At 35.7% G+C, this 12,912-nt stretch overlaps 1 pseudogene; it reads left to right on the plus strand.

Moving 5' to 3' along the window:
* LOC117981773 (WD repeat domain phosphoinositide-interacting protein 3-like) overlaps positions 1–12,912 on the plus strand; it is a 63,364-nt pseudogene that overhangs the window by 48,815 nt on the left and 1,637 nt on the right.

Here is a 12,912-nt window from a genome sequence, read left to right on the forward strand (position 1 = left end):
AGATTAACTGACATATGCTATCTTCATTCTTCCTGTCTGGAATGAGGACATTCCTTATAACCATGTGAATTTGAATGCATAAGGAGGACACAGAGAAATGTGGGAGGAGCCTGAGTATTTTATACTTTGTGGGGCTGAGATACCAGCCTTGGACTTCTTACCTCTAAACTCCCTGGTGTGTGAGAAAAATAAAACCCTCTGTCTTTCTATTTTTTTTTTACTATGTTTAAGATACCTATAACTCACAGCCAATCACAAATCTCAACTCTACATATAGATTTAAATATTTAACATGAAGTGTATGAAGCCTTGAATAGCTCCCTAATGAAATTGTTTCCTGATAACCCAGTAAGAAAGGTTTTCCAAGATGTCATGCTCTTTTTTATTTATATAATTGGTCTTAGTCTGTTGGTAATAAAATACCTGAGAGCAGGTAGCTTATAAACAACAGAAAATTACTTCTCATAGTTCTGGAGGCTGGGAAGTCCAACATCAAGGTACTGGCAGGTCTGGTGTCTGGCGGGGACTGTTCTCAGCTTCCAAGATAATGCCCGTTGCTGCGTCCTTCAGAGGAGGAACACTGTTTCCTCACAGGGCAGAAGGGACAGAATGCAGGAACTTAGTTCCGCAAGCTTTTTTATAAGGTGTTAACCCCATCCATGGAGCCTCCACCCTCAGGACTTAACCACCTAAAGCCCCCACCTCTTAATAGTATCACATTGGTAATTAAGTTTTAGCACATGAATTTTGGGGAACATTCAAACTATAGCATGAATTTTGGGGGACATTCAGACCAATACAATACATAACCATTGTTTTAGAATATGTATAGGAGTAAATTAAAAATAAATTAACATCATCCAAATTCCCACCATTTGGATTACCGATTGGCATTTCCTAATGTAAATATTAAATATAAACATTAGATTCAAACATTTATAAAAATAAGTCAGAATATACATGCTGGAATGAAAGTGAATGATATAATGGTGTTCATTGTACTGTTGCACATTTACCTATTCTTTCCATTTTTCTGTAGATTTGAGCATTTTTAAATTAGAGATTATGTATACACACAAATATGTATATATGTACATGTTTTCCTACATTTTCCAGAACATTTGATCGACAAATACCATGCTGGGAGAAACTCTGGCACCTCTCTTAAGGCTTTGTTTGGAAAGCTCAGGGCTCTCACACTGAAAACCAAGCATTTAGGTCTCCATTACACTGAGCCTAGTCCCACAACTATCTTCACACTGAGACTTAAGGGAATTCTTTTATTTATTCTTTCCCCTCTGTTCTAGAAATACATTCACCTACCACTCAAGTTTAAAACTGAAATGAAAATTCTGACAATCCAGAGGTCCATTATATTATAGGACTCATTAGAATCCTTTAAATTTTGATGAAAAAAGACAATCTGCTGCATTGAGGAAGATACCAGAAAATTTCTGCTCTCAAGTATATTCAAATTTGATAAGTGAAATGGCTTTCAACGGGTTGTTTAGAAATCCCATAGTAAAGCATTAATGAGCTAGTCGTCATAACTGATTACAAGTCAGTTCTGGCCAAGGATGTAATTAAAGTCTCAAATGTTTCGATTTTCACAAATAGAAATTTGTCCTCCCTTGGTGCCTTTTATCCATGCTCAGAGTTCTTTGCAATTATTAGCTCATTAGTCCTCATGGACTTTTAAATTTAATTGTAAATTAGTAGACCCTACAGAGTTAAATATAAAACAAACAATGTTAATGGCCCATTTCATGAATATATATACCAATGGCTTAACCTTTATTATCTCAGCATATACATTAATACCAGTGCTGTCTTTAACTCTCCTCTAAAGCACAATTCCATGCTTCTCACATATTAGTGCTGCACAGAATTTGCTTCAGCCTGAAAACTAGTTTCGTTTTTGGTATTTTTTTTTTTTTACACACCCATTCCAAAGTTTAGCTTTCATAGAATTTCTACATATGTTTAATTTACTACTTTGGTATGTTTTGAATATATTAATATAGCAAAACTTCCCTTATGTATCATGAAAAGTAAGGAGAAGATTTTGATCAAATATGCTGATTACTGAGATATCATTGTAATTATTTACCAGGGATCTTACGTTATCGTTGCTTCATTCAAATTGGGAAGGAAACCACAGTCATTTTCAATGGTATAAATGAAGTGAGCCTTCATGCCCTTAACATTGAAAAAAGATGAGAACTATATAGTTTACAGCTGAAGTTTATTCTACCCAGCTCCCATACATCCTCCAACTCTAACTTACCATGAGAAGCACTCCTCCCCTCAACTTGTCTCAGTGCTATCATTCCACTCCTGGTGTTGTGGCCTGCCCATGACTCAAGCCTGATCAGAGTGCTGCTTTCATCTGGCTCTAGTGATGGGTCCATGTATTAGTTTCCTGGTATTGTCTTAACAAAGTACCACAATTGGGTGGCTTAGGTAACAAAAATTTACTGTTTTACAATCTTACAGTTCCAAGATCAGGGTTTCAGCAGGGTTGATTCTTTCTAGGGGCTGTGGAAGAGACTCTGCCCTGGTTTCTCTCCTAGTTGGTGGTGGTTTGCTGGCAAGCTATGGAGAATGCAAAATCATCTTTGGATAGCTCCCAGGGCCCTCAAGGAATTTGTATATCCTTTGTGAATTATAGGCTAAGTTACACAAATAGAAACCCTCCAAATCTGATAATTGGTTTGATTTTTATGTAGAATTGCTTTTTGGAAAATATGGAAGAATGAGAATGGAGACAGGGAGTGATGGTAGGAGATACTTACATACCTAGACTGTTTTATTCACAAACTTGTTTGCACATCAGAATCACTTGGAAAAAAATATTTTTTAAAGAAATAAGGATTCCTGGGCTCCTCCTGTAAGAGTTCTGACTCTGTAGATCTAGGCAGGAATCCTGAGAACTGTATTTTTATTTTATTTTTATTTTTTTTGAGACGGAGTCTCGCTCTGTCTCCCAGGTTGGAGTGCAGTGGCGCGATCTCGGCTCACTGCAAGCTCCGACTCCCGGGTTCGCGTCATTCTCCTGCCTCAGCCTCCTGAGTAGCTGGGACTACAGGCACCCGCCACCGTGCCCAGCTAATTTTTTTGTATTTTTAATAGAGAAGGGGTTTCACCGTGTTAACCAGGATAGTCTCGATCTCCTGACCTTGTGATCCACCCACCTTGGCCGCCCCAAGTGCTGGAATTACAGGCGTGAGCCACCGCCCCGGGCCAAGAACTGTATTTTTAAAAAGCTCCCCAGGAGAATCTACTACACAGCCAAATTAGGGGAACACTTATGTAAAGAATTTACATAAAGGAATTTAAGAAAATTTGTTACCTAAAACTATAAAATTTTTCTATAATAGAGTTGGAAGCTTGGGCACTTTCAAAATCAAATTTCTGTATTTTCAAGTGAGAAAGGTCTTAATTTCTTGATGAAGGGGAAGTTTAGAATTTGATTTTCAAAATAGAAAGGCCTAATTTCATATATTTTGATCTTCCTGAAAATTAACACCAGAGATCTTTTTTTTTACATACTTGCATTTATAGACATCTATGGGCATGCTTAGTTTAAATGAAATTACTTGTTCGTTTAATTTAATAGAACGTGTACTGAACTAATTAGCATTAATTACCTGTACAATTAAGACTTGGATTGACAATGGTAATTAAATTGATTCTCCTTCTCAAATATGGATGTTCCCAAAGTATTCATTAACTAGTTTCGACACAATATTCCCTAATAGATTTCCAGAATAGATACGGTATTTCTTCTGCTTTTCATATCTATCTTTTCTTCCTTTAAGAAATGATTGCTCCTTTGTGTTCCGTGTATTTATAGCTTCTTGAGATTACTGAAAATCTCAAATAAGTTCAGGTACTTAGTAAAAGGGTATGGGGTGTTCCCTTCAAACCAGTTTGTCTTTATTTCTGTTTTTGATTGGCTGTGCTTTTTTAAATAGAAAAAAAGTGGCAGAAATAAATAACATAAATACAAATTTTAATAAGCAAGATTATAAATATAAATTGGCCTCTTGATATAATTTTACTTGGATATGTTCCTTAGTTAAGGGATTTTCTGACATGATGAACTTTTTAGGTGAAAAAGGGTTCTTATGAAGAAGAGGTTTTAATCTGTAGAATGTTAAATCATGAATTAGAAATACGAAGTTCCAAAGATTTGTTTTGCTTCTCTGTGACAGAAATGTACATCTACCATGGAAAATAGAAAAAGAAAATGCAATCATGTGGGTTCAATCAAACTGCAATGAAACCTATAGAAAACTAGTAAAAACTAGTAAAAAAAAAAACCTATAGAAAAACTAGTAAAAAAAAAAAAAGAAAACCTATAAAAAACCAGTAAAACCTATAGAACACTACTATAAAAAACTAGTAAATTTTAGATTATTAATCTAAAATTTCTATTCATTTGTTTAATCATTCATTCAACAAATATTTATTTAGTATCTACTCTCCCAAGCACTATTCTAAACATCAGGGATATATTAGTAAACAAAATAGAGCAAGATCCCTGTCCGACTGGAGACTTCCATTTTATGTTTTTTGATTCTGTTTTTTTATTAGAAAAATTTCTGTGGTATTACCAAGAGTAACTGAGAATTACTTATTCTTGCTTGTTTGAACAGAATATCAAAGCAGAAACACACTGGAAATATGAAGCAAATTGCAAATTTTAATACAAGTATTTCAGCTTCACCTTCTTTTTGTGATGATTCGTGGGGACACCCACAGTGCACCAACAAAGTATCCATGGACTTACAGAAATCATCCTATATCTTGAGACTGCAGAGTATGTTCTGTGCCATTGATATAATTTATGAAACCATCTACTTTGAACTGCCTGAGAGAAATTTTGATATTTGGCTATGTTTCTGATATTTAAAAGTCTCAAGAGAATATACTTAAAAGGATATGAGTTTTTGACTAGTACTAAACCGTGATAAACTATATCTAAGTATCTTTGAGAAATTATACTCATTAGCAGTTTCATAAGAAATTTAATCTGCCAAAAAGCAACTTCTTAATGAGTCTAATCTAAATTCTTGGGTTTCTCCAAAAACAATGATTCAAGTTCAATATCTTTTCCCTAATCTTGTTTTGTCTGTGGCTGCTTCTTTTGTGTCTGAGAATCCCTTATTTGTTTCCCTTGATTCTTGGAAGTAGAATGTTTTATTGCATCTCATTAATTGCATTAGGGCCCTCATGGGAGTGAACAGTCTTGGATTTGGAGGTGTAGAAGCCAAGTGTGGTCCAGAATTTGCCTGTTCTTATAATTAGGCATGTTGTAGGGTACTGTAATACCAGTATAAAAAAGAGGAACAGATAAATAAAATTCACAGTAAAAGACTCTCTGAAACAAAGAATGATTAATGGCCATGCATTTTGACCACTGTGGAAAGAACAGAACTTTAGACAAGCCATTTTTTCTTTCACTTTATTTTCCCCCCCTTTTTCTTCTTTTCTTTCTCACTTCCTCCTCCTCTTTTTTCTTCTTCACGTTTGTCTTCTTGTTCCTCTGAATTAAGATAGGAGGAGGGTATTCTTTGAGCTATACTTTGGGTCACATTGGAATTCCCGTAAGTGGGAAATTTGGCTTTCTCTTGTCTTTCCAAGCTGCAATGTTCTTGTATCTAGATTATCATGCTGCCGGTGGGAACCAATTAAGGACATCTGTGCTAAGATCCAGGCCACGGGAGCATGGTTATCAGGTGGGAGCTGGGGGTGAGGGTTCTGATGTGTAGTGATTATTGATTTCCGTGGTTTAAAGTACTCTCACTGTGGCTGATTTCATGATATAACGGAACTCAGAGTTAGGAAGAGTGCCATTTTACACTCTTATTTTCTGAATCAGCTTTATCTTTTCTAAAGCCCAAAATGAAATATTTTGGGGGTTGATGTAAATATAATATGTTACTGTATGAAAGAAATGCAAAATTATAATATAAAAACTGCATAAGGAGTTTTATTATGAGGAGTTTAACTAAAATTGGAGGAGCTATAATAAGCTCCCTACTGGAAGAGCAGGGAACTTTTCTGGGGCTGTTATTCCTGGTGTCCAGGAATGGGCACTGTTAGAGCCTTCTATCATCCAGTGTTTTCCTATGTATTACTAGTACTTACTTGCTATTTCATTTCCTCAGACTATTTTGCCTTCCTCTTTCTTCAAGTTTAGAATTTGTGCAATTAGAATCAGTGCAATCTGATTTATCAAGGAAGAAAACGGAGAGATTGTCAGGTGATATATCAATACCCTGTTGAGGGTTCAGGTCCATCTGCAAATATTTTGACACTCAGGTCAGTTTCCTAAGATTATCCAAGCCTGATGGATGTTTACTTTCTCTACATTATATGGGACCTGCGGGGACTATATCTTCTAAGGTGGGACAGGGGAATAAGAAGACTCCTTGAATTGGTACTTTCACAAAAATTTGGTCAAACTCATCTGTTATTACAAGTTTGCTCTTTAAAAAGTTTGTGTTATTATTTTCTCATAAACTCCTTCATATGAATCACCAGCCTTGAGAGCGATATCTTCATGAGGACTGAAAGTATGTTTTTTTCACCTAAACTTATGTTGCCCCTTATCACCGCTTTCCCTAAGTGCGACTAATTATATAACATGACAATGAGATTAGAGGAAGAGGAAATTGAGGAGATAGTGAGCAGAGCCTCATAGAAGTAGAGAGTAGAATAGTGGTTACCAGAGGCTGGGAAGGGTAGTGGGGAGAGGGGGATGGAGAAAGGTTGGTTAAAAGAAAGTTACAGTTAGATAGGATAAATAAATTCTGATTCTTTTTGCACATTAGTGTAACTATACTTAATAATAAGGTATTGTTTATTTCAAAATAGCTAGAACAAAGGATTTTGAATGTTGTCACCATAAAGAAATGACAAGTATTTGAAGTGATGGATATGCTAATTACCCTGATTTGATCATTATACAATGCATGAATATATCAAAACATCACACACTGTATCCCATAAATATACTCAATTATTTCATATCAATTAAAAACAAAATGAAACTTAAAAAAATAAAAAGTAAATGTGTCATGAGACAGAAAACATATTTTGAATGATTTGAAGCAGATTCATAATCTGAACAAAACACATCGATACTGTGATGATTTTAGTGTCAGGAATCTTTGGTTCATTGATGTTTCTAAAATGTATTTAGTAACATGAGAAATATATATGCTATAATATTATAAAAAATTACAACACATGTTGTTACCACCTGTGATTTCCATTGATCCCTCAAACTAAAACTTTCCAAACCCTTTGTGATCCTGAGGCAGTTTCTGATGACTTAATGTTTTTAGGAAAAGCAGGGCAAAGGTTGATGATCAAAGGACATCTTCTGATATCAGATACAGTCAGAGAGCGCTGATGTTGGAAACAAATGCTCGGTGCCGCAAAGAAGAACTAGCACTGAGACAAAGGACAAAGGGTCTCTCAGCAAGGCAAATTTACTTCTGCAGAAGGGTGTGTCTCACTTATGGAGCAATGCTGAGAGCACCCAGAACAAAGGAAAGCAGGGGTTTTTATTATCTCTAACGCAGCTAGTCCCTGTTACTGTGTCCTGCCTCCATTGGCTGGAGTTGGACTGCACAATCTAAGCTGAACCCGGTTGGCTAACTTGAAAAGTGCAGGAATGGGGTTACACCAGTGGGAAGGCAGGAAGATCAGTTTCAGCGGGAATAGCCGTTGCAATGGGAAGGGTAATTCACAGAGTGGGTAGCAGATGTGGAATGTGGGCTCTATAGATAAGGACTGGCGGGAGGGTTGTTTACCGGGGTAGGGGGACACAGAGCATAAGGAAGTCTGGACTTGAAAGCAGGGAAAAAGGACCAGGAAACTTAAGCAAGCTAAACCTTTGAAGAAGAGTTTCTTACTGTATTTAACAGTTGAGAATATCCATACCATCTGGGAGGCAAAAGCCAAAAAAGATTGTTAAATATGCTTTAAAATACACTTCATCAGAGGTTTGAAAGCTCTCTGCAGGTGACTTACAGCTTTAGGTATTTCCATTTTAATTTTATCCCACGTTAAATGAAGTTACTGTGTTATTTTTGATGATAAAATATATGCTTATTTTAGAGGATGCAAACCGTGGAAAAAGAGAAAGATGAATAAAATCAACAATAATCTTACCTCATGAAGACACAAATGGCTAATATTTGGTTTTATTTTCTTTCAGGAATTTTTCCTGAATATTTTTGCTCACAGATAAGATCAAAGTATTACAATATGCACAAATTAAGTTCCTACTTTGCTTCTTAACAACATAAAATTTCTCTCTGTTGAAATTTTTTGGATCAGAGATGGGAGATTACACCAAAAAAACAGGAAAACCCACTCAATTGGGAATTGAGAGCCATGAGTTTCAGTCACCATAGAATTCTTGTCTGGGAGTGCAAGTGTGGTTACTGGTTTCTCTGGATTGCAAGGATGCTGGAAGGGGTAAACAAGTCAGTTCAATGAGTTGGTACAAAACAATCACCTAGAAAAGAGCCTTCTATCATCCAGTGTTTTCCTATAAAGATCTACAGACTCAAGCCCCAGGTATTCTGATTCGGCAACAATGAGGTTCTGCATTTGAATAAGAACCCCGAGTGACTGTTGCAGGAGATTCTGGAATCATTCATTGAGAAATCAATGGATTAGATGACGCTTTGCTTTCAAAAATTGTTGGCGAGGAGCTGGAAAAGTTCATAGACAGTGGAGGATTTGCAGGAAAGATATTAAAATTGCCAGCATTGCCTCTCTTAAGTTCAAGAAACCCACGATATGTGGCACCCCAGGCATAGCTGGTCAAAAGGCAACAGTCATGCTCCTAGGAACTTTCAGTCTTTTCTACCTAGCTTGTGTTGAGCATTCTTCTCTTTCATATTATCTATTCCTCCTGTTTAATCCTCTCGTATACATTTCCCATTATCTTTTAAGTTACAGTTTAGTTAGTAGCAGAGTTCATATTGAAAATGGGAGCCCTTGATTCTTTTCCAAGAATCTTCCCATGCTACCATCCTTCTTCACATTTTGATTTTCAAGTTATCCCATGCAACATCTCTTTCAAGAAGACTTTCCAAGTTTTCCATTCTTTTCTGTGTTTCTACGGTACTTCCCCCCACCACTGTGTGCTTACTTCTTTCAGCCTATTTGTGATATAGTTATTTCATTTATCATACTTCCCCACTAGACTAAATTATCCTATTGCCTAGCACAGTCTGTCACAGAATGCATACACAATAATGTCTTACAAATTAACAAATATGCAATCCTCTTAAGACATCTGTAGTTTAAAGGCAGTACATCTATATACTATGTAGTTTTCCCTCCTTGGTTAAGCTGTGTTTTTCAGATGCCAATATTTTGAAGTTTCTCCTCTTGTTTAGGCAGCATTTATAGTAATTCATCTTTTCTGAAACAGCAGGAATATATCATCTCACTCTATTACACATACATCTTGAAGTAGGATTTCTTTTTAAATTTATTTCAATCGGTTGGTCTGATTTCCATCAGAGACTTGATTTTAAGTTATTTTATCCTCTGATCAGAATAACTGCTTTGCAAAGGAAAGGAATAAAATGTTCAAAGAAGATAGTCATGTCTATTGACACTGTATTAAAATGCAAATGCGATGCAAACTGGAAGAAATCACGTTGCCAAATAATCTGGATCATTTCTGAGTCCAGCAGAACAATTCAAATTACTGATTTCCTCTACAGTTGCAAGTCTCTACATGCAGTTTTTTGAAAGGAAACTAATTGCAGAAGTGAAGCAGATATAATCATTCTTCATGCTTGGTTACCCAATGAGGATACCCACTGGCATTTTCTAAAGTATTTTTAGGAATATGCTTATATATATGTGTATATATATATATACACACACATATATATACATATATACACATATATACATATATATACACATATATGTACATATATACATATAGATACATATATACATATATATACATATATACATATGTATAGATAGATAGATATAATGCAAATTATTTCTGAGCCATATTTTGGGTCTCCAGGAAATCCCAGCCCCACCTTCTTAGCTTTAAGTTGTTTCCATGTATCCTTCATACCTGTCAATAGACCTTTGAAATTCTCCCTGTTTCGTTCACTTGTTAGTTGTCATTGCCCTTGGAGATACACCTCCCTTGAGATTGTTGAAAAACTGTAGAGAGGCTGTCCAGCTCCTTGCTTTCTTGTAGAATTTGGATATAAAGTTTCATAATTTAAGAATTTCCTTGATAACCCGCATCTCACTATGTTATCTGGCACCCCCCCAGTTACCTCTTAAATTTTCTCTCTTACATTTGTCCTTTACCTCACTCCATTCCAGCTTCTTTTATCTCCTTTCTGTGCCCACCCCACCATGCACACTCCTGACTCAGGGCCATTACTCTTACTGTCATCTCTGCTTGCAATGTTCCTCATTTTGTCCTGAACTCAGCATAAGCCACTCCCTCACTTCCTTTAGGTTTTTTCCCAATAGCAGAAAGTCAAAGAGTCTGTTTTCTCTATTTCTTCACTCTGTTTTTCTTCACAGCGCTTACCACCACTGACACATTATATATTTAATTGTTTTATATCTATCATGGGGTATCTGAATATATGCTACATGAGAACAATGACTTTAGCACTTGAAATAGTATCTGGCACATAATAAGTGCTGAATAAATATTTGTTAAATGATTGATTTCAATGGGGAAACAGCTAGGCAAGTTTTGAAAAGGATAAATGATAAAGGTTCTGAGGTGTTTAAATAGCATTGAAAATGCATTCCCTAACCTTTATACCCTAACTCCTTTGTAGACAGTTATTACAATCAGGGATGTTTACAGACTCACCTTTCATTTCGGAGAGGAATCCCACCACTATTTTCCACTCTTGCACATCCTTGACTTTAAAACAGAACAGCATTCTCAGTAGGAAGATAGATTATTAGTGCCAAAAACATTGTGTATAAAAATATCATCATAAGTATATTGTTTTATAATCTGATATTACATAAGACTAATACATGAGTACCCCTCTGTCAAAAATATTCCTTGTAGTCTGGCTTTAAAGAATGAAATAATTTCCTTGATAAATACCCAGTATTTACACATTTAAATTCTGTCCAATTTTTTTTTGGTCTTCTAAACTATAATGAGATGTCCATTCATGTAAAGAAATCTGTAAATTCATTCATAGCTGCTTCCATTGGATAACTTCCTAGATGGAAAATTGTCATCTCAAAAAGCATTGCTCTTTTTAAAGCTTTTGAGGAACACTCCAAATCTCGTTCCAGAAACGCAGTAGCAATTTACCAGCAGTGCAACAGAGTGACTTATGGTATTTTTGAAAACATTTATTATTGTACCTTAAAATATTTGTCAGTTTGGTAGGTGAAAACTTGTTCATTTGCATTCTTTGGCTACTACTGAAGTTGAAAATTTTAATATGATTCTTGACTATATATTTTCATTGTGACATATCCCTTCTTCCTTCTTCATCTTTTCTTGTAGTGAATTTAAGAAATGTTTATGTACATTATGACTATTAAATCTCTGTCACATGTGTGCAAAGATTTTCTCATTTTTTTGGCCATTTATATAACTTCTTCGTGATATACTCGATTCTCTATTTTTTCATCTTTTTCTTGTTGGATTTCAGGAAATACATATGTATAGGTGGATATACATATATAATGACCATTATTTAAGAGATATTTCTCCTTTTCTTCTTCATTAAATTTTGTTTCTGTGTGTTCTTTATTTCCCGTCAAAATTATCACTATATTAGTTCATTTTCATGCTGCTGGTTAAGACATACCCAAAGCTGGGAACAAAACGAGGTTTAATTGGACTTACAATTACGTATGGCTGGGGAGGCCTCAGAATCATGGCGGGAGATGAAAGGCACTTCTTACATGGTGGCAGCAAGAGAAAAATGTGGAAGAAGCAAAAGCAGAACCCCCTGATAAATCCATCAGATCTCGTGAGACTTATTCACTATCATGAGAATAGCATGGCAAAGATCAGCCCCCATGATTCAGTTACTTCCCTCTGGGTACCTCTCACAACGTGTGGGAATTCTGGGAGATACAATTCAAATTGAGATTTGGGTGGGGACAGAGCCAAACCATATCAATCACATGTGTTTATTGTTTCTGAAATTTAGTGATATTTGCTTAGGATGTTCTTTCCAAAAACATTTTTTGGTGGATTTTTAAAGAAATGTTAAACTCTTTCAACGATCTGGAAATTATTTTGGTGTAATGATTAGCTGGTTGCCCTGTTATTACCATTTATTAGTTATCCAATCTTTCCTTACAGATCTCATGTCACCTTTATTATATACCAAATTATTTATATATGCATAGTTCTATTTCTTGACTTTCAATTCGTTTCATTATTCTGTCTCTTCCTACACTAGTATCACATCATATCAATTACTGGTGCTTTGTATAAAGCAGTTTATTACCTTTTAGGGCAAGTACTCCTTTATCTTTTTTTTTTTTTTACATTTTCTTTGTGTTTTTCTTTTTACATTTTCTTACATTAGTCTCAAAACAATTGTTCTTTCAAATGAGCTTTATGATCAGACTGGCACAATGCTCCCCAAAAAATATCCCGGTAAAACTGCCTTGCATCAAGTCATCTTAATTTCTAAAGAATTTGCCTATCTATAACGTTTCCTTATCTCATATATAACATATCTAAAAGCAATAGTAACAAAAACCACTTAGCACCTACCTGTAGGGTGCCAGGTGGATGCACGCTCGGTGCTCCGTGGGCTCCATTGAGATCACGCACTTCCGCCCAGCGCTTCCTTTCCTGGAAAAGCCCTGCCTGATCTGGCCTTTGGGTCT

Source organism: Pan paniscus, chromosome 11 (genome assembly GCF_029289425.2).
Source record: "Pan paniscus chromosome 11, NHGRI_mPanPan1-v2.0_pri, whole genome shotgun sequence".
Classification (NCBI taxonomy): domain Eukaryota; kingdom Metazoa; phylum Chordata; class Mammalia; order Primates; family Hominidae; genus Pan; species Pan paniscus.